General features: G+C 56.0%; 1 protein-coding gene across 5 annotated transcripts in view; it reads right to left on the bottom strand.

Moving 5' to 3' along the window:
* Nucleotides 1–20,737, bottom strand: part of SUMF1 (sulfatase modifying factor 1) — a 152,236-nt gene that overhangs the window by 38,110 nt on the left and 93,389 nt on the right. The window lies entirely within an intron of this gene.

Genomic DNA, 20,737 nt, shown 5'->3' with positions numbered 1-20,737 from the left:
GACGCAGCCTGGGACCCTAGAGGGAGAGGCGAGCCTCCCGCCAGGGGTGGGGCAGGTGCAGGCGCAGAGAGGAGCCGCCCGCGTGGCCGCCGGTCATGGGCGGAGGACAGGGCAAGGCCGGGCCGGGCCTGCGTTGCCCTGTCCCTCACGGCCCCCTGTCCCCTTCCCGGGTCAGGAGGTCAGATGCGGACTTGGGGCTCTTCCATAGCCCAGACGCATTCTCAGCGCCATGTTCCCACACGAGACAAAGGAGCAATCACCTCTCCATCTGTTCCTCCTGCTCCTTGTGCTGCATTGAGCTGGGAAGGAGAGGGAATGGGGACAGGACGCTCCCCCCACACCCGGGGCTGGAGACGACAGCAAGGTCATGGAACACCACGGGACCGCGTGGGGGCTGGCCGCTCAGGCGTGCGCCCCACTCCTCGTCTGAGACCAGCGTGGCTGCCCGAGGCTGAGGCAAGGCAGACGGAACCGGGTTTTTGTTTTTAATAATACTTTTAAGGTTCAGGGAATCTAATATAACTTTACCTTGCCTTTACCGAGAGATTTACATCTTACAAAGCACTTTCACACACATGATCTCATTTATTCCCTAAAACAGGGCTCAATCATTTGAACTAAGAATGTAAAAGAATTTGGAAGGAAAAAATGATCATTTTGAGTGGCTGTCACGTGCAAGGCATTGTGCTGAGCGATTTGCATTCATTGTCTCCCCCTCAGGAAACACCCCGGCAAGGCCCCCGCAGAGTTCAAAGTCACCCAGCGAGCATGCTGTGAGCAGTGACCAGAGGACTCCCGAGAGGCCAGCACGCGGCACCTGCGGCCCTGGGTCTCAGTGAGGGAGGCAGTCGCCCCTCGTGATGCGGTCGGGGGAGAGCCAGGGGGATAAGTGCTGGGGTCCCCTGTGGATGCCAAACCCCACAAAAGCTCTGCACCCTCAGTCGGCCCCCCATATCCACGGATACCCTGGGATACGGAGGGCTGAGTGTGCCCTGAACTCACTGCCCACCCGCCTCCTGACCTGCTGCTCCGTCTCCCTCTCCCTCCTCCACCGACTACATCCACTGGAGCCCGAGGGCACGGGGTCCCCCTGGTGCAGCCTGCCCAGGCCGGGGAGCCCCTGGGGCACAGAGCGAAGGGGAAGAGGGTCATTTCTTTAACAGACCCCAGACCCGGGCATCCGTCAGCCTTGAGGCTGCTCGCACAGCACACGCATCGTAAAGGAGAGCGCGCCCTCCTTGTGGAACACTGTCTTGCTGCTGCCTTCCTAACTGAGCCCCAGGCCACCCCAGTGTTCTGTGCAGCAGCCACGCTAGGTGACATTTCGCGGGAGGGACCCATGAGTCCCTAGGCGTGAGCTGGAAAATGGGGCCCAGGGCCAGGTTGGCTACCATTGCGGTGGCAGAGGACCAGAGAGCAGGGAAGCAGTATAGGCATGACGATGTCGCTGTCCTAGGAGGACAAGTCAGAGTCCCCTCTAAGAAGCGAGAGGGCCACCACAGTGCATCTGTCACCAGGTGGCCAGCGGCTCCCTTTAGGAAATGGCCCCACGTAGCTGGGATTTCAGCGTTAGCCCGTGCAGGGGCCGGGGGGGGGGGGCAAGCTGAGCACGGGAGCCTCCATGAGAGGAGTCTGTGCTGTTGACCCCGTGAATGGTGGCCCTCCTGTTCCCGTGGCCACTGCGCAGGAGCCCACTGAGCAAGCCTGAGGCGGCCACAGGGCGGGGACCGCGTCTGCGGCAGGGGTTCTCCGTGGCTACTCACACACCAGCCACGCGTCTACACTCCCTCCAGAAACAGCCCGTGCGCATCCTTCCCTCCCAGATTTCTGATGCCCGGAGGGTGCCCAGCGTCCAGACGGAATCTGAGACCCGTGGGCAAGGATGGCCACGGACGGACGGGCCCTGGTCACCCTCCCAGAGCGCGGAGTGAGGGGAGAGGCGGGTGAAGAAGAGTGTGCCCAGAGGGCACAGATGTCCTGCTCAGCAGGCATTAGTGTCCCTTTGTTCAGATAAAGAAACTGAGCTGCCAAGAGGCTGAGCAGTTCTTCAGAGGTGCCCCTGACCGCTCAGCTGGCCGGGAAGCTGAGGTTCGAATCTTCATCCGCAAGCTGAGGCCGTCAACACCCCCTGACGAGAGAGCCTGTCAGCTCCTGTCGGGGAGGATTAGGCTCATCTCAGACACAAACCAATTACCAGCTTAAACTTTATTTTTTTGACACTGGTAAGTGAAATCCAAGTTCCCTCATGTGGTCATTAAAAGTAAATCTTAATGACTACGCCGCCCGCACCGGGGGCTCCGAGGGCTTCATTAGCCCACTCTGCGGCACGTGGTCTTAGAGATGGCTTCACCCCGTGGCCAGCCCCACAGCACGGCCCCCGGCGCGCCGTCCCACAGGAGCGTCCCGGCAGCCACAGAAGCAACGTGAAACTTTCCAGTAGCCACGCGTTGAAAAGTCAAAGGAAGCAGATGGAGTAAATGGTCACAATGTACTTCCACCCAATATGGCCAAGGTATTATCAACACAGCATGCAATCCACATAAAATCACCCATGAAATGTTTATATTCTTCATGTCATCGCCAATCTCCCAAGTCCAGTGTGCATTCCACACGTCTGGCTGCTCTCAGCTCCGACTGGCCACGCGTCACGTGCCCAGAGGTGTCCGGGAGACGACACCTTTCTGGAGGTGGGCAGGACTCCCACGGCCTGGCTGCGTCTCCTCCACGCCGCTCACTGAGCTGGTGATCGTGGTGCCTCTCGGCACTAAAATGAGTAACAATCATAAGAAGAATAACAATAACCACAGCAATAAGAAGAGCTGAAACGGACTGGTTTCTCGTGTGACAGGCATTGCTAACTTAGAGGCCCCTGGTCCTTCATCCTTACAGCAAAGCTAAGGGCTCTCAGGGTGTGAGATGATTGAGGACCCTGCCCTGGGTCTCAGCGAGGACGTAACAACGTGAGTACTGGCCATCTGGCTTCAGAGCCTGACCTCTTTCAGGAGCAATAACAGTAATAGCTCCCAAGTATCATGTTTTAATACCCAAGAAGTTAATAGATTGGGATTTAAACTCAGCAAGGCCAACCCTGCAAGTTAAATGGAGCCAGGTGAGGAGGAGCCTGTCCTCAGGAGGCTGATAATGTCATGGGAAGAGTGAACGTGTCCCAAAAGGCATCCATGGCATGTCACAGAGAGGAAAGAAATCCGCGGGGTGGTGGTCAGCATGACTGTCCTTGTAAAGGAAGTCTTCCCACAAGGAGCTGGGTCTTAGGGTCCAAAAAGGGAGAGACGGTATATGACCAGCCAGAGCAGGCAGGGTCAAGTTCACAGACGTGTGACCTGTGCCATCCATCACACGAGGCCCCACCTGGGTTTGGTGACGGTATCACTTTTGTCTTTGCACCTCTGCTTTTGTTTGTTTGTTTTTTTAATTATTTATTTACTTGTTTATTTGTTTTTAGAGAGAAGGGAAAGGAGAAAGAGAGGGAGAGAAACATGACTGTGTGGTTGCCTCTCATTCCCACCCCCAACTGGGGACCTGGCCCGCAACCCAGGCCTGTGCCCTGACTGGGAATCAAACCAGTGACACTTGGCTTGCAGGCCGATGCTGCATCTCTGTTTTTTAGGTGAATGGTGCCAGGATAATGAGCAGAAGAAAACGGCGGGACAGGCGATCTGAGAGTCCACCTCCATCTCTCACGGCGCCGGCTGCACGCAGCTCTCCCAGGGCTTTATGAGCGCAGGGTCCCGGCAGAGAGCGCGTGCGGAAGCTCAGAGAGACGCAAAGTGGGTGCCAGGTAAGTAGGTCATGACCACGTCTGCAGAGACACCCCCAAGAGGCCACAACTCTCATCGGAACCAGAGTCTGCTGTGAACACAGCAGGGAGACAGTGGCATTCTGAGCAGCACCCCTCGCTGCCGGGCCCCTGCGCTGTGTCACCCAGCCTCATTGTGCCGAAAATGAGGGAGGAACCGGAGAGACGGGCGAAGCACAGCTGCTTCGCCGTGCAGGCCCCTCGGACTCGTCCGCGAGCCGCAGGCAGACGCGGCGGTAGTGTGTGTCCCTATCAGGACATCAACAGGAAGACTTGATTTAGTGTTTTGACTATTCTGGTAAGAAAAAAAATTGTATATGATTTATGTCCGAAATCATTTTAAAATGAAAAGGTAAAATGATTGCAGTCATGAGAGTTAATGGAATTAAATTTTTAAATGTCTAACGGATTTACCCTGCCAACATCCCAAGGTCTGAGGCCAGGCCCGTGGGTGTGGGGTCAGAGAGGTCAGTGTGAGGGGCCCACTTTCAGATCACTGCGACCCCCTAATAAGTAAGCAACCAAGGGCTCACACTTTAAGTGTGCACTACGACCTCTACGAACTAGTAATAAACAGAGGTTCTAGAGAGAGAGGGAGGCGCCATGCTGCCTGGGGAGGGCGGGGGGGGGGGGCAGGGTAAGATGTCACTGGAGAAAAACGGAAGGTGGGACGAGGGGCCTCCCAGGCCATGGACACAGGCTAAGCGAAGCCGCTGTGTCAGATGATAAAGTCTGTGCTATTTAAACTCTTTTTTCTCTGCGAGTGCCCAGCAGATCAAGAAGCGGACTGGCTCCCACCTGGCAGGGCTGCGTGTGTCTAAAAGGGCCCCCTTCAAGCAGGGTGCTAAGAAGTTGACTCAGAAAATGTCTGGGTGTCCCTAGTCTGCCCTTCGTCCCATCAAAGTGCCCCCGCCTGCGGGCATCTGTGCCCAGACTGACACGGCCGGAATCCCGGGCCGCCGGCCGGGACCAGCTCTGCTTTAAGGCCGCACTTTGATGATGAGATTGTAAACTGACGTGTTGTTAAAAAATTGTCATTCAAACTGTGTTGGCGGCTATCCATGGGGAACCTCCCTGGCCAGCTGCCTGCCCTTTAAATGTGACATTTGAGCGAATACCCTGTCCTTTGGCCCCAACACACATTCCTGAGAATCACTGGAATCCGGAGGCCCCAAAAGTTCAGCGATCAGCCCCCGAATGCTGCCCACAGCTGCCCCGTGCCAGAGCAAGGCGCCCCGCAGGGTTATGAGACGCGGCAGCAGACCAGTGCCCCCCGCGGGCGCCCGGGCCCCGGCACCCAGGCCGACTGGGGAGCACCAGGGGCAAACAGAAACACCGCTGTGCCCTGCAGCTTCATCTGCGCCCCCACCTCCCGCCGTCACCGCTCCGTCTGCCATCTGTGCGAGGGGGCCCGCGGCCCGTCCGACATTAGGGTGTTCGCCCGGAGCCTGCATCATCTACGGCGTCTACGCCGCACGTAGCAGCCTTTCCCCGCCTCTCTAGGGGAGAGACGAGCCAGAAATGTAAACCAGAGCAAAGACGACATCATCTTCCGCACGCAGACATTCAAAGGAACAAAGAGGGTGGCAGTGGACTTTATACCGTGGGCTGTTCACCATAACAGAGATGTGTTCTCTCTGAGCGGCGGGATTTGGGGTGACTTTTGCCTTCTCCGTATTTATCGTTGGTTTTGGTTTTTAGGGTACGTCCAAATGGTTTATACAAAGATAATGACAGGACTTTGGAAAGAGAGCAGACGTCAAGGAGGGAAGGGCTCTTTGGAAATGGACGGGCCTGGGGGAGTGAGAGTGGGCTTCGCTGGGTGCCGGGCCCTTCCGCTCCCTTCGGAAACAATCAAAGGGGAAGAGGTGCCTCTCCTGGGACAGGGCTGTGACTTCCAGCTTCCTGCTCCTGACCATCCTGCCCATAAAGTTCAGGAGAGTGCAGGTAGCTTAACGCTAAGGCTCTTTCCACGCTTCCAGGTCCAGCAGGAAGACTACGAGGAGGCTACCCAGGAGCAGGAGTTTTGAGAAATACTTTGCGCAAGAGACATCGGCCAACAAGGACCAGCTCATGGCTGTGACCTGCCTGGGAGCCACCACCCGCCAGGGGACAGCAGCCACTCCATGACGTCTTCTCCGGGAAGAACTCTCCTCTGCGGCACAGAACCTCACTCCCACGCAGCTGCCCCAGACGCAGACCCTGGAACCAGACCGGCTCCCCCCGCGCCACCGGGAGAAGGAAATCTTCTCCCAAGCACGGCCAGGCGCTGAGGTCGACAGAGCTCGGGGCTGAGAAACCTAAGTTTCTTCCAGACTTCGGCACTCAGACCGGGAGTCACCCGTGACCGCGGAGCCAACCTTGCGCTCGGTTGGCAACATTACTCTAGATGGAAACGTGATGACCTGGCCCTTCCTGCTTCACAGGGTTATTTTAGAGCTTGATAAACAATTTTTGGTGATGGTCTTTGTACCGTGCAAGGGGAAGGGAACATAGTTATCATCCCCAGAACTGGGACAAGCACAGAGCGTGCTAAACTAGTCTAAACAACAGGAGAGCACCTTTTTGCTCCAGAAGTACCAATTCTACATCTTCTTTGGTTTCAACGTAACAGGTCATGTGTCAAGGAGGCCATCGTGAATCTTCCAGGGACTACAAGTTGCTGAAATATAAGGTTCATGCTATACCTCTGGCTTCATTCTACCAAGAAACGGGCCTTGCCTGTCTTCTCTGCACATCTGAAGGCCGAAACTCCATTTCATTTCTAACCACAGACTCTGACCACGCCGGTGACGGGCCAGCCGCGTGGGTCCCCAGGGCACCGTGAGCGGGGGGAAGCCGAGCCGCGGTCCTGGGGGCATTAAGTCACTAGCCGTGTAGTGGAATAAAGAGCACGTGTCAACCAGAACTCCAAGAAGCGACGTGTCTGGGAACAACCACGTGGACACAGCCTGGGTGCTCTGTGAGACCCTGCAAAGGCCCCTCCGAAACGGCCCCTTCTAGGGAGGGCGGACGTGAGAAGCTCGGGGTTTTGGCTTTGCTGAGTAGGAAGCAGAAATCGGGGGCCCAGAGGTTAGAGGACAGAGGTGAGGTTGAAGGCTGCTACCAGCGACGGCCGTGCCCCCCCAGCCGCTCTCCAAGGCCCCCCACGGGGACACGCTCAGGCGCACACCCACTCAGAGATGCGCGAGAGGCCCTGTTACACAAACACATGGACCCCCCGCACCCCCGGTCAAACGCAGAAAAGTGTGTGACCTCCAAATGGGCAAATGTCTGTTTGAAGGACCACACCGTCCTGAAGTCCCCGGAACCCCGAGTGGAACTCGGCTCATTCTCGCGGTCACCCGATCATTCCCACATTCCCCCGACGTCTCTAAAACCACCCTGGGCAAGACTGAGGTCGTGGGGCAGCCTACAGAAAAGACGGCCACGCTGAGGAGACTGAGGCCCTGGCTCCCCTGCGTCTCTGCCGTTCCTTCTTCATGAGACAAAGATATTATTTTATGGGGTGGCACTGTACACAGATCTCACAATGATAGACGGTGCCCCTACAATTTGATATCGGAACCAATAATCCCTTTTCTCCTCTTTCTCCCAGAAAAGCGACGACTACACAGACCACCCGGTCAAACACCAAGCGTGTACAACATTAAATGTGCAGACGTCTGAAGCAGAGCGCAGCCTTGAGAAGCAACTGGCGGCTCCCTCGGTGCAGGTCAATGCCAACGGCGAGGCCAGCATTTCAGACTCAGAGACCACAGACACAAAGGCCGGGGAACAGCCCTGCCAATGAGGCCAAACAGGCATGACCCCAACCGTGACATTTCAAGCAATAGCCCCACAGGGCGTATCTAACCAGGATGAGAAGAAAATGGAATTATCACCATTAAATTCAGCCGAACCATAAAACACAAAACTCCCAGAACCACGTTTACCATTTTAGCGTCCTCTCCACCCTGTTTGGGAACGAGGTTCCCTTGGACAGTCACTTCGGATGTGTGGGATCCACTTTCCGCTGTGACATTGAGACGTTAGGTGAGATGACAGTCACCATGCTGAACGGCTGCCTAATGACACCCAGGGGAGTGGGAAGGCCCGGTGCCCCGTGCCTGGTCTGCCGTGGGGTGGGAGGCAGGTCACTTCACCATCCCTGGACCCGGCCTTCCTCACCCATCACACAGGGACAGCGCCATTCGCTCTGCTGACCTTGTAGGGCTGGAGCGAGCTGGATGGAAGCCGGTCAGAGTACAGCGCATGTCATGCAGCCATCATGAAGGAGAAGGTTATGATCATTTTAAGCAACAAAAACATCTCATAGATAGAAACCTCTTTCTTCCTCTTAACTCCCCAAGGTTAAGCACAAGGTGATAACTCCACCGCTCGGGGCACCTTTGCAGCCGAGGCCGATGAAGTCATCGGAGCGGCAGTCAGAGGACACGTCCCAGCCCAGACTCCCCGTGACCTCAGACAGGGGTGTAGCCAGACCCATTCCCCTCCGGCCGGAGGCTCAGCACCCGCCATGCACCGCTGCTCCGCGGCTTCTTCCAGTCGCCCCCAAAACAGTCCCGTGAGGGGGTAACAGGGGAGCCCGCGTGTTCCAGGCGTGTCGCTGGCGCTGGGCGACCGCCAGCCTGCGCAGGGCCCCCGGCGCTCCGTGGCAGGCCGTCTGAGTCTGACATCCGCACTCAGGGCCTCTGACCAGCTCGGCTCCCAAACTCTTTGGTCTGAGGACGCTTACAAACTGCTGAGGAACCCCAAGAGCTTGGCTTAGGGTACGTACTGTATTAGAAACTAAAACGGAGGACATTTTAAACTCGGCGAGCATAGTTTCACGGTTTGGCAGGTCTCCTCGACGTCTGGCTTCACAGAAGACAGTGAGAAAATTGGCCGTTAGCTCCCACCCCAGCCCCCGTGGCAATAAAATAAACACACCCCCTGGCAAATGTACGAGAAACCAGAAAAAACACCGTTAACGATCACACCAGCGCCGGCTGAACAGTCATCTAATGAGCATCTTCAGCTTCTAAATGAGAAGGTCACCATATTTAGCGAATGAAATGGAAAGATAATCGTAATGAGATCCTAAATCGCGTCCTGTACCTCAGTGATAATCCCAGACAAACCTACCGTTACTAGCAATGACTGATAATTCATTTTTGTTAACAGCCTGAAAAAGGTTTTGAAGGGAAATTAATGATCAAGAGCTTGATTAGAAAAATAAAAAATGCCTACGTCTACTTGATTCTGAGACGGTCTGGTCCCGATCTCCTAAGCAGACGCGTGGTCTGCGCGAGGAACATGGCCACAGGCAGAGAGGACGGGAGTCGGGGGTCGGTTCCTATAAGCAAACGGGGCTCCCGGGGCCTCCGAATCCAGTGTCGGGGGCGCTGCCCTCTGCACACCTGTGACTTACTTATACTCCTCCCGCCCCGGCCCAGACTCAGGGGCGGCCAGTGTGCTTTGCACAAAGCCGTGAAGTTGCGCGGGGGTCCCGGGAAACGGGCAGCACTAAAGCTTTGAACCCCTCCTACGCGGTCCGCCCGGGGAACGCGTCCTCCACGCTGAAAGCATTTTTGTTTGCTCCCCCAGTGCCTGGTGAACAGCAAGACGCTTTGCGCGTCTTTGTCTCCTTCCCGTCGCAAAGCAAATGCCACCTCCTCCATGAGGCCCGCCAGGGCCACCCGCCTAAAATGGCAGGAACAGCCCAGATCGCCCCCTCCCTGGTACTTCCGTCTCCTCTCTTCCTCCTTATTTTACTATGATGCTCATCACCAGCACATTTAAACCGGCCATGGATTTACAGTCTTTATTTTCTGTCTCCCCAACTAAAATGTGGGTGCCGGTTCATATGTTTCTCCCATGGGCGGGGGGGGGGGGTCCCCAGCACCTAGAATGGCACCTGCAGGTAGAAATTTACTTCTGCCTTCACTGCACGTGGCTCCTTCCTTCCTGAAGAGAGAAGGACAAGCCCAGGTCTCTGCCTGGCAGTTCCGGGCAGAGTCCCCGCAAGCTCCTTAATGCTCAGCAGGTTGAGACGAGGACGGGCCACCCAGGAGGGGAACGCAGCACCCCGCCTCCATGGGCAGAAGCTGAAATAGTTACGTCAGGGACTACGGTCTCCAGGGGCTCGTGGGCCGCCGCCGACTGTGGACCCGGCTCACGTGACCGAGGACAGTCACGCTACCCGCTCCACAGCCACACCCACGCTCCAAACTGGGGTACGATCTACAGATGACGGGGACGTCGCCCAGTGTTTGCCAGGAGCCCACCCCTTATTCCTCCTCAGAAGAGCCGCAGGGAGCAGCCTCCGAAGGCTGCGCCTGGTGTTCCCACAGGGCGGGGGCGGCGGGACCCTGAAGCTGTTGTTTTGTGAGTTTTCCTAACACTGAGAACGTGCGCCGTGATTAGTAACCAATCGCTTACAGTGCAACTCGTGACTTCGGGCCCCGTCCGGACGGTTGGACTGCCTCGTGGAACTGCTGGGCTAGCAGCAGCACGAAGGCCGCCGCTCAGGATCAGGCTAGAACAAGCAACTGCCGAGGCCCGGGAGGGTGCGGAGCAAGCACTGACGCCGTCCCTGCGCGTCTTCCTCTCCAGGATGGCAGCCGTCGCCCACCAGGCCCCGATGCGGCTCTGGCCCAGACCCTGTGGTGCGCCTGGAGCGTCGAGGTGTTTGAGTCGATCCATCCGTCGCTGACGACGAACGGGATGGTACAGCAGAAGGGGAGGGATGGATCCGTAATTAACGGGGGCACCGAAGATTCCAAAGGCCCCCAACCCTCTGCGGCTCGTCACCCGTTCCTCGAGACTCAGCCACGCGTCCTTCCAAAGTCTTTCCGACGCTCCCACCCCGAACCCCATTTCCTGCCCCTTCCCCGGTCACACGGCGCTCAGTTCGGACCCTCCTTAAGACCCGCACCCACTTCTCCTTGCAGCAGCCCTTCACGTTCGGCTCCGAAGGCTTCTCATTCCCTGAGCATGGCTGCAACCTTGGCCTTGTCCCTTTGCCCCACGGGCCCACGGACCCACGCCGTTCCAGGGTGCCCGCCTCAGCGGGCTACAGGACCATGTGACCTGAGACTGTGCGCCCCTAACCTGTAAGTGCCGCGAGCCTTGCAGCCACGCACAGTTCTGTTCACCACGCAGACCGCGCAGCCGCACGGGGCCCGGCCACAGCAGGGGGCCCCCCGATATTTCTTAACTGAATAAGTAAATGGAGCGTACATAGTTTGTGGACATGTAGCAGTATCTTTCCTCTCTCATACCCTGTGGTTTAATGGCTGGAACATAATTGTTCGATACAGATTAGAGCGACCATATTCTCGTAAAAGCGGCATCTATCTGCATGACGAGGGACGTCACCTGCGCCGCAGGAAAAGGACAGGAGCTACATACGAGACCGAATGCACCTTTAAGAATTCATCACAGCTCCCTGATTTTGGCCTTTGTCTTTGTTCAGAAGATTTCTCTTTTTTTATGTTAAAACTGAATATGAATTGAACCCATGACGAGGTGCTATGCCCTGACCAAGAACCGTGGCAGCCTTTAAAACCACCTGAGACAGGATAACAGCCCTCCGTCACGTGGACAGAAACGCGTTCTTACTGAAATTAAACGGCACGTACCAGGCCTAAAAGAAACAACGATTCTGCCAGACGTGGCAGCCAGGCCGGCCCCCTTGGCTCAGCACTGCCTGCACTGACAGGCCCCCGGGAGGCCCCTGTGAGGAGCAGCCTTTGCTCACAGGGACACACACTTCGCCGCTACTTCAGAGCACGTGTCATTATTCAGGATGCCCCGATGTCATTGCGACTGCGTTTCTGAGCATGTGACGTTTTTAAAGACAGAAACAACTTCAGGTGACCGTTAAGTGACTCTTGGACCCCAGACGCAAACACGTAGGCACTTCATTGTGCCACTATCACCTCTTCTCCCAAAAGGCCAAGCCACTGCGTCCGCGTGCCCGCAGTCCCGTGCAGACTGATCAATCACAGCCAGTGTTTCTGTCTTCCCCTGGGGCTGCGTGGCCGGCCCCGCAGCTCACTGCCAGCGTTCTCCCGGCTCCCCCACCGAGCCGCGTCCCTTCTGGAACGCTCTGACGCGCAGTGTCTGCTCACAGCCCCTCCCCCACTGTGGAACTGCCCGGACCTGAGGGGCTGGGCTCCGGGCTGGCGGGGGCTCTGAGCGAGGCCAGGAGCCAGGCAGGGTCTGCCTCGGGTTCCGCCTCTGTGGCCCGAGGGAAGTGGATTACGTGACCTCACCAGGCCCCGTCCAGCAGGGCGTGTCTCTGCAGCGGAGGACAATGCGGTTGGGGTGTCAGGCCTATTTTTCTTTATGAGTCCTCTTTGCTGAAAGCAGTTAGCCCTTTCCTTCGTGACGTGAGTGTGATAAGCGTGACTGTCCCGACTGGCGCGCGCGCTCAGACTCCGGGACCACCTCCCTCTGACAGAGGCTCACGGAGGGACAAACAGCCCGCTGTCACCCACACGGGGCACTGAAGCAACAGTGGCTATTCGGTGTCCAGCCCGGCAGCAAGGGCGTGTGTGCAGGGTGCTCCTCTTGGTCACTTCTGGTCCGGGCACCCGCTGTCACAGCAGGACAGAGAGCTGTGTTCAGGGCAGAGAGTCCAAGATGCAAACTGACTCCAACCCCCGTGAGCACGGATGCCCCGCTGGGAGGAACGAGACTCTGCAGAACACACCTCAGGAAGCACAGTGAGGTCGTGGGAGACCAGCAAACATTGGTCGGGGTGCTGATCACAATCAAGGTGTTTCTAAACACAAGAGTCCAGGATAAGTCTGTGAGTTACAAGGTCATTTGAACAGACTTAGGCAGGACAAACCTATCTAACACAGAAGTCTCTTAACAATGTCCTGGCTTCCTCAACAACATAATTGTCCGATTTAAGAAGAAATGATTCTGTACAGACAATGGTACATCCACGGGTCCTAAATTCTAGGTTTCCAACATTAAAATGGCTTCAAAAATCCTGACCACGGGAGCGCGTAGGTAACAGAACCAACGGGGTTCTGCTCTCCTGCTGGACAGGATTGCTGTGCACGCCCCTGGATGGGGGTGAGCGCCCAGCCTGCTCGGCCGGCGAAGCGCCCTTTTGGAAGCTCCGAAGGATGGGATTGGTGAGAGTCCCTGCCGTCTCCTCTCTCTGTAACCCAGGCCACGTGCGATTCCTGAGCAAAACCAGCACACACCAAACAGCTCGCTCAGGATTTTTCAAGGGGAAACATGGATGGAGAAACACCGGAATCTGTATGAAAGGTCAAACGAGATGTGACCGGCGGCATGCCTGCGACGAGGTGCCGCCACCCTGGCTCCCGTGAGCAGGTCGATAGCCACCAGATGGACATTCCTGGGCGGCGGGAAGGAAAAGACCCCTCACAGGTTCACAGGGCACGGAAGGAAAACGGGGTTAGCAGGTAATGAGCCTCAAGCTGGTCCCAGTGCCGCACCAGCAAATCAAAACCAGGCACATCTTTACGTGACTTTATTATTTCTTGTCTGGAGTTGGTGGGAGATCACACTGACCGCCACGGAAAAAGGGCAGCAGGGTCCTCTTTGTCCCTTTACAGCCAGTGAAGATGCCTTTTCTCGTAACTGAGTTTCTCTTCAGTCTTTCAGAATGGAAACTCCACACCATCAGGGAACACCACTGCCTGCGCCGGGGGGTTCTGGTCACAGTGCTAGACAGTCACCGAGACGCAGTGCCGGCTTAGGGGGTCACGGGACGTGACGGCTAAACCTCTGGTCTTCACAGCCTTCCAAGTGGGTTCGTTCACATTATTACATTTGAGTTTCACGATGAGCCTGTGAGCGAGAAGAGGCAGGTGGCACCCTCCCCCGGGAAGCCCGCGCACGTCTCCCCGACACACCCACGCGGCCTCCGAGGCCCTCGCGGTGCCTGCCAGCCGGCAGGGTCCGGTCGGCCTTGCTCGTCAATCGGGGAAGTGCCAACCAAACGCCGCCTGCGTAAGAGGCTATGATCCTAACGCCTGCGGCTCCGAGCACCCACGCCCAAAGCTCCGGGCACGGCCTGTGCTCTGGGTGAGATGCAGCGATCCTTGTTTCCGTGGGACTTAGATAATACTGAGGGAGGAACTCCAAAGGTAAGAACAAACAGAGGGACGTTCAGGTCAGATCACCCGGCAAGCCAGGGACAGGCAGCCATTGCTGGACGTCAGATGAGAGGGACAGGCTAAAGGGCAACCGGAAGTTTCATGGGGGGGGGGCGGGGGGGGTCCAATGTTCTCTGCAGGAAGCAAACCATTGGTCCTAAAACACCTTTCATTCTCCTGAGATGTAACTTCTCAGGAGCCTCAGAATGAACCACATGTACTGACCTTCCTGCGTACACGCCACGGCGGGAAGCCAGAATTGCGGTGCTGGTGGAAGCCCAGGGGAGAGGAAACACCCCGGAGCTCTGGGCCCGACCTGGTCCTAGTAGGAAAAGTCTAAACGACCCCCAGCTCTGCCTCCCCTATCCTAAGGGAAAATTGGAACCGTAGCCTCGGATTCCTGGCCCATGGCAAACACGGGGCAGAGGAAGGGGCTCAGACAAGGGGGTGCAGCCAGGGCATCGCAGACAGTGACCGGGGGCAGGGGGCTCCCCTGGGCGGGAGGTGATTTCTCGGGGGCAGACACTGCTTCTCCCGCCTGGACACCTACCCTCTCCCCCGACGCCTCCTTACCGGAGGAGCTGCATCTCTGGTGTGATAAATAAAGCAAGATTTGCACACACCAGTGCCCAGGGCCAAAGACGACGTCACTTTCTTTTCCAGTTTTTTTTCTCTGAAAAACACAAATCCCACTTACGAGCGGCATCGCCTGACAGGTCACCTCCCTGCCTGCATTTGGGGAGGCAGAACCAACAGGTGTTTTTCAAATGGCATCACGACCATCCAGTTCTACTCTTTAAAAATGATACAAGCATGTACATGCCCATCTGATTCTATATTAGGGGGAGTTTTCCTGCATCTTGGGGAGCGAGAGAAGATGGCGAGTCTCATCTGATGCAAATCCTGTCTGAAACACAATGTTCTCCTTCCTGTAAACACCGACTGTAAGTCTCGTTTATCAGGTGCCATGTAACCCCTGCGACTGTAGGATCTTGGTTGTTCTAATCCCACCCCTCGGACCCCTGCTACGGTTGTGCACAGCCAAGGCCACCTCCTCGCGGTCCCAGACACACACTGGCACGGTGCCGTCGTCCTAAGTAACGCAGGTTTTAACTGAGCAGAGAAGGAAATAGAAAACCAGCTCTGAAGTTCGGGGACCTGGAACTAGGCTCCCCTACAAGGATGGGCACTTCCTCCCTGGCAGCGAATATGACAGCATTGGCCTGCGCCGCCGGGAAACACAACTTCAAGGTCCCGTTGTAGGGCTCCCTGTCTGCGAGAGGCCACGTAGTGATGGGGGAACGCTGTTTACCTTGACCTAAAATCCGGTTTTCAAGATCGGAAGGAAACCTCGGCAGTGCTGGGTCACTGGACGTCCGCATCAGACACGCACGAGCCTCCCTGAGAAAGGCTACTTTCTGTGACATGCCCACGTGAAAAACGCTTTGCCTGAGATTCAAAGAACCTTCGTTGGGTCCCTGTTCAGTTGATGACTGTGTGATTATGAACAAATCATTTCATTCCGTTGGGCCTCCTTTTTCTCACCTCAGTAAAACCATTTTACAACCCCATAAAATAAATCTTTCAATGCATCTTAATAAAAAATACATATTTTACATAGGTTTCATTAAAAATTTGGAGACAGCATAAATCTGCAGTACAAGCAGCCACTATCGACAGGTGGCTATTTTAATTTAAAACGATGAAGAATAACATACCTTCAGTGCCTGGGTGGCAGTAGCCACATTTCAAATGCTCGGGGAGTCGTGTGTGGCCAGGGGGGCCCATGGGCCGGGGGTTTCCATGCCGGACCGCCCAGACCTAGAACGAGCCCGCTGCCCCATACCGGACCGCCCAGACCTAGAACAAGCCCGCCGCCCCATACCGGACCGCCCAGACCGTGAACAAGCCCGCTGCCCAGCACGCCCTCTATGACGGGGCCGGTGCAATGTGGCGGGAAGGACACTGGGCTGCATTCGCTTTTCCTTTCAATTACAGCTGACGTCCAATATTATATTCGTGTCCGGCGTGCGGCGTGGTGGTCAGACACTTCCATGCCTCACAAAGTGATCCCCCAAATGAGTCTGGTCCCCGCCGGGCCCCACCGCAGTCACGACAATATTATTGACTACATTCCCCGTGCTGGATTTTGCATCCCCGCGATTATTTCGTACATGTTGCATTATCTTTCTTTGGCCCTAAAAGAGATACTTCTTTCATTCTTCCAACTGAGCGTTCCAACCGTCGTCAGCCTGTACATGAACACCCGCGGGTATGGTTTTCAGCCTGTTACAAACCTGTCCGCTCTGCGCCATGACCCACCGACTTCCTCTGTCTCGGTCGTGAGAACGTCACACGACGTGAAATGTCCTGCCACAGCACACGTGCCTCGGGCCGTGGCACCAGACAGCTGAGCTCTGTCAAAGGGAACAGAGGAAGGAGGCGCTGCCTTCTGCCACGGTCACTTATAACAAACCGCAGCCGGCGCCCGGTGCCACCGCAGCTCAGCATTCCCAGGATGGCATCTTCCTCGGTCTCTCCCACAACCCACGTCCTGCTGATCACTCGCCTTCCAGTGAAAAGTAACCAGAATTACAGATGCTCCTCTTCCACGTCCGGTGTCTCTCTGGGTCCCGGGACTCCTCCACGGCCACTGACCACGGCCCAGCCACTTCTCGACGTCCACGGACAGAATCTGTGCACCCAGCCTGTTCTCGGCTCCGTGACAATGACGTGTCCCCTGCGGCTGCCACCTTCTTCCCCACAAGTGTTCTACGTAAGCACGTTTGACAGCGTCCTCTCTCCTCTGGCAGCTCAGCGTCCTCATGTTTTCTCAGGGTTGCAGCAGGACGGGCCCCTTCTGTGCTCTCTCCTAGACACAATCACACATAGAATTTTGTTCATCTTTAGAACTTTTCCTGCAGACCTCAGTAACTCAGCTTCTCGCCTATCTGCCAGATCGATTCTATCTCCGCTTAGTCAGTGAGCTTGTGTGGGTGAGGGCCTTTGGCTCTAAGAAGCAGATACTCGCCGGAGCTAATGCTTTTTTTTTTTTTTAATTAATATCCTTTTATTTTTATTATTGTTATTCTATTTCAGTTGTCCCAATTTTTACCCCTTTTCCCTCCTCCATCCAGCCCGGCCCCTGCCCCCACAGTCAGTCGGCACCTAGGACTAAATTTAACCAAGGAGGTAAAAGACCTGCACTCAGAAGACTACAGAATGCTGAAGAAAGAAACTGAGGAAGATACAAACAAATGGAAGCATATACCATGTTCACATGGATGGGAAGAATTAACATCATTAAAATGCTCATACTACCCAAAGCCATCTATAGATTCAACACAACTCCTATTAAAATACCAACGGCATATTTCACAGATCTAGAACAAACACTTCAAAAAGTTAGATGGAACCTAGAAAGACCCTGAATAGCCTCAGCCATCTTGAGGAAGAAGAACACAGCAGGAGGAATCACCACACCAGATATCAAACTGTAGTTCAAGGCCACGGTAATCAAAACAGCCTGGTACTGACCCAAGAACAGACATACAGATCAGTGGGACAGAACAGAGAGTCCAGAAATAAACCCAGGCCTCTATGGTCAGCTAATATCTGACAAAGGGGGAAGGAGCATAAAATGGAGTGAGAAGAGCCTCTTCACCACACGGTGCTGGGAGAACTGGACAGGGACGTGCCATAAAATGAAACTAGACCACCCACTTACACCACACACCAGAGTAAACTCGAGATGAATCAAAGACTCAAATGTAAGCCGTGACACCATAAATGTCCTAGCGGAAAACACAGGCAGGAAAATCTCAGCTATCCCACGCAGCAATGTTTTCACCGATACATCCCCAGGACAAGGAAGGTAAAGGAAAAAACAAACAGGTGGGACTGCGTTGCGCTAATTCTAACAATGGGTCGGGCCCGCCCGGACAAGGCACGAACGTGGCCGCTTCTCGGGGAGGTCTGAGCGCGGCAGGCGGAAGCGTGTCAGGTTTAAAGAGCAAAACCGTCCGTGGCTGGTGGGGCTCGTCATAGGAATCAGGGAGAAAACAACCAAAGGTCAAGTGCAAAAGCTGCATCTGAACTCCTGCTTAGAGAAAGGCTGTTTCTCAGCCCTGGCAGTCTCAGGAGCGGCTCGGTGAACACAGCGGCGCTCCTGTCCACCTTCAGCGTCGTGAGCACACGGGCCGGCTCTCTGCTCCCCTCCCTGGGGGTCACCAATACTGAATCCCGCGTCTTAGGGAGGAGCACGCTTATAATAGGCTTAGAAACTCACTGTTTCCCAACAAGTAAGGCTTGTATCCAAGAATTCCAGAGGACAAAACAGTCCATTTAGAGGTCTCTCACGGACCCAGCTGCGTCTATCTGAGCAAATGATGGTAATTAATTGAAACAAGTTGAATTATGAAAGGCCATGAGCCTTGCTCAAAGGAGAAAAATTAACGTAACGGGGACCAAAAGGCCATGATACAAATCTAGAGTGAATATAATGTAACAGATTATTGAACTCATATTGAAGTAGAACAAAAGAAAGTCATACATGCGGATGTCTATTCATCCGTGACGCACACGGCAGTCTGTGGACTGCAGATGTGTGCTAGCCTCTCTGTGTCGGGAGGAAAGAGCAAGCCCCGGCCGTGAGCACTGGAGAGAGGAGTCCCTGCGGCAGGACCAGGAAGACTGGCCCACGGGGCTCGCTGTCGTGAGCAGGTGGAAGGAAAGCGGATGAGTTCCGGCAACAGAGACGATCGACTCGCAAAATGTCCTGAAGGAACAAGAAGATGACACATAATCATATCCTTCCCTCCCAGGGAATGAAACCTCTAATTATAATAAATTGTACTAATTACAACAAATTGTAATAAATACATGCTGGCTGTCTAACAACAGCAAGGCAACAGGATGGGCTACAAACATCATGCCGTGTAAAAATGCGGAACACATCCTCTGCCGAGAGAACGAATCAAGTCTCCGAAAATAAAAATCCGTAGGAAAAGTAGGGCAGAGAGCTCCAGGACTCTAAGGCACACTTTTTGACAACGAGCTTAGCCACCTCGATTTCCTGTGCTGGGCTGAGGGTAGCAGGTCGCGGGAGCCCGACGCTCCTTCTGACAACAAACGAAATGCCAGGCTTATTGCAGGGACCCCCGTGGCACCGGAGACCATGAGGATTCCAGGGACTAAAATTCCAGCTGGAAGAGAACTGTTTCGAGCTAAGGATCGTGGCAGCTATGTTCCCCCCGGAGGCGTTTGCCGATTCTGAGCACCAGCTGAGTATCCAGATCTGGCCCGGGCCCAGCTGCCCCTGGAGGGAAAGAAATGAACAGCCTTTTTTAGCAGCTGTGCTGGGATGGAGCGGGAAATCGGAGACTTAAGAGGCCCCCCCTGCATCTCAGTGGTGCTTGGTGAAGGCTGACGTTTCTGCGGGAGAAGAGCAAGCCCCACTCTTCTGAAGGGCAGCGTGAAGCCCTGCCGCGCTCAGGGGATGGGAGGCCGCCAGGAGGGGGGGCTCGCCCACGGCACAGGCAGAGGTGAAAACCCCGCGGGGAGTGGTGGCATGACCCCGCGCGCCGTGGCCGCGGGACAGTTTAAGCCTGTGATGAGGGACAGCGGCTTTAAGATGAACCATCGCCGCCCCAGGCTCTGCGGGAGCGGGCATGAAAGGGACAGCCTGAGCCTGCAGCGGGGGCGGGAGACAGAAGACCAGCCCCGTGGGCAGGAAGCGATCTGGCCTCCATCTGAACTCGGGGCCCCGCAGGCTTGGGGAGTGGGGGGCTCCCCTGGCTGGGAAATTCGGGGTTTGGGGCGGTGTCACAAAGCGTATCCGGGAGGAGGGATGCTCTCCAGGACGCCGCACGGGAAGGACAGCCAGAGCCTCGTGGTCGGACCCACCCAGCCTGAACCTTCCATCCCGTTCCTCTGGCTGGTTCTGATGGGCCACCTTCTGCTGTAACAGAACTCTAACCCGAGGCGGAGCCCTTTCCTGAACTGGGAGCTGCTCTGTCAGCCCTGAGGGCGGTCCTGCGGACCCTCAGTTTGTCGCCGGCTGCTCCGAGGCTCCTGACACCATTTCGGTGTGTCTTATACGCGCGCTGGATTTACCAGCTCAGAGTGGGCAACGAGCGTCTCTTCGGTGACGCACACGGGGACTGTGACACGGGCCACAGTGAGAGCAGCGGCACCACCGAAATCCGCAGAGGCCCTGGAGCGGGGCTGCCTGTGTCGCTGAGCGGACAGTGGAGCAGTGACTGCTACAGAGCAGACATGAAAGCGGGCTGAGTGTGCACATCTCCCCTGTGAACAGCACGGGCGGCGGAGGACGTACGCACGCTGCCCCGGTTTGAAAGTCATTCTCCAGTTCCGCAAAGACATGGCGGACGTCACTGACAGCAGAGTGACTTCCCACGCGAGTCCTCACGGTGTCACTTCCTCATCACTCGTCACTGTAAGGAAACCATCAAGCAGCACTCACGTGAGAGCCGCGCTCAGGCACCTGCGGCAACCCCGGCCGGTGTGGACACAGGGGCTCGGAGGGAGGACAGGCAAGGACGGACGGCGTCCTGGGAGCACGACCTGGGAGCGCAGGCTGGACACCACGGAGTCCTGGCTGTCGCGTCACTAACCGCAAGCTGTCTGCTACAGCCTCTCGGGGCGGGGCGGGGGTGAGAAGCCCATGCGTGTGTGTGACGCACGCCTCTCCGGGAGGACCAGCTGTAACTCACTGCCCTGCACACCACTGAGTGTAGCGTGACTTCCCTCAAAGAAACGGGTCTGGTCG

The sequence above is a fragment of the Furipterus horrens genome, unplaced genomic scaffold (genome assembly GCF_987537825.1).
Source record: "Furipterus horrens unplaced genomic scaffold, mFurHor1.1.pri manual_scaffold_7, whole genome shotgun sequence".
NCBI classification, from domain to species: Eukaryota; Metazoa; Chordata; class Mammalia; order Chiroptera; family Furipteridae; genus Furipterus; species Furipterus horrens.
Note: the sequence above shows the minus strand (reverse complement) of the source record. Positions and strands in the feature narration are given on the sequence as shown.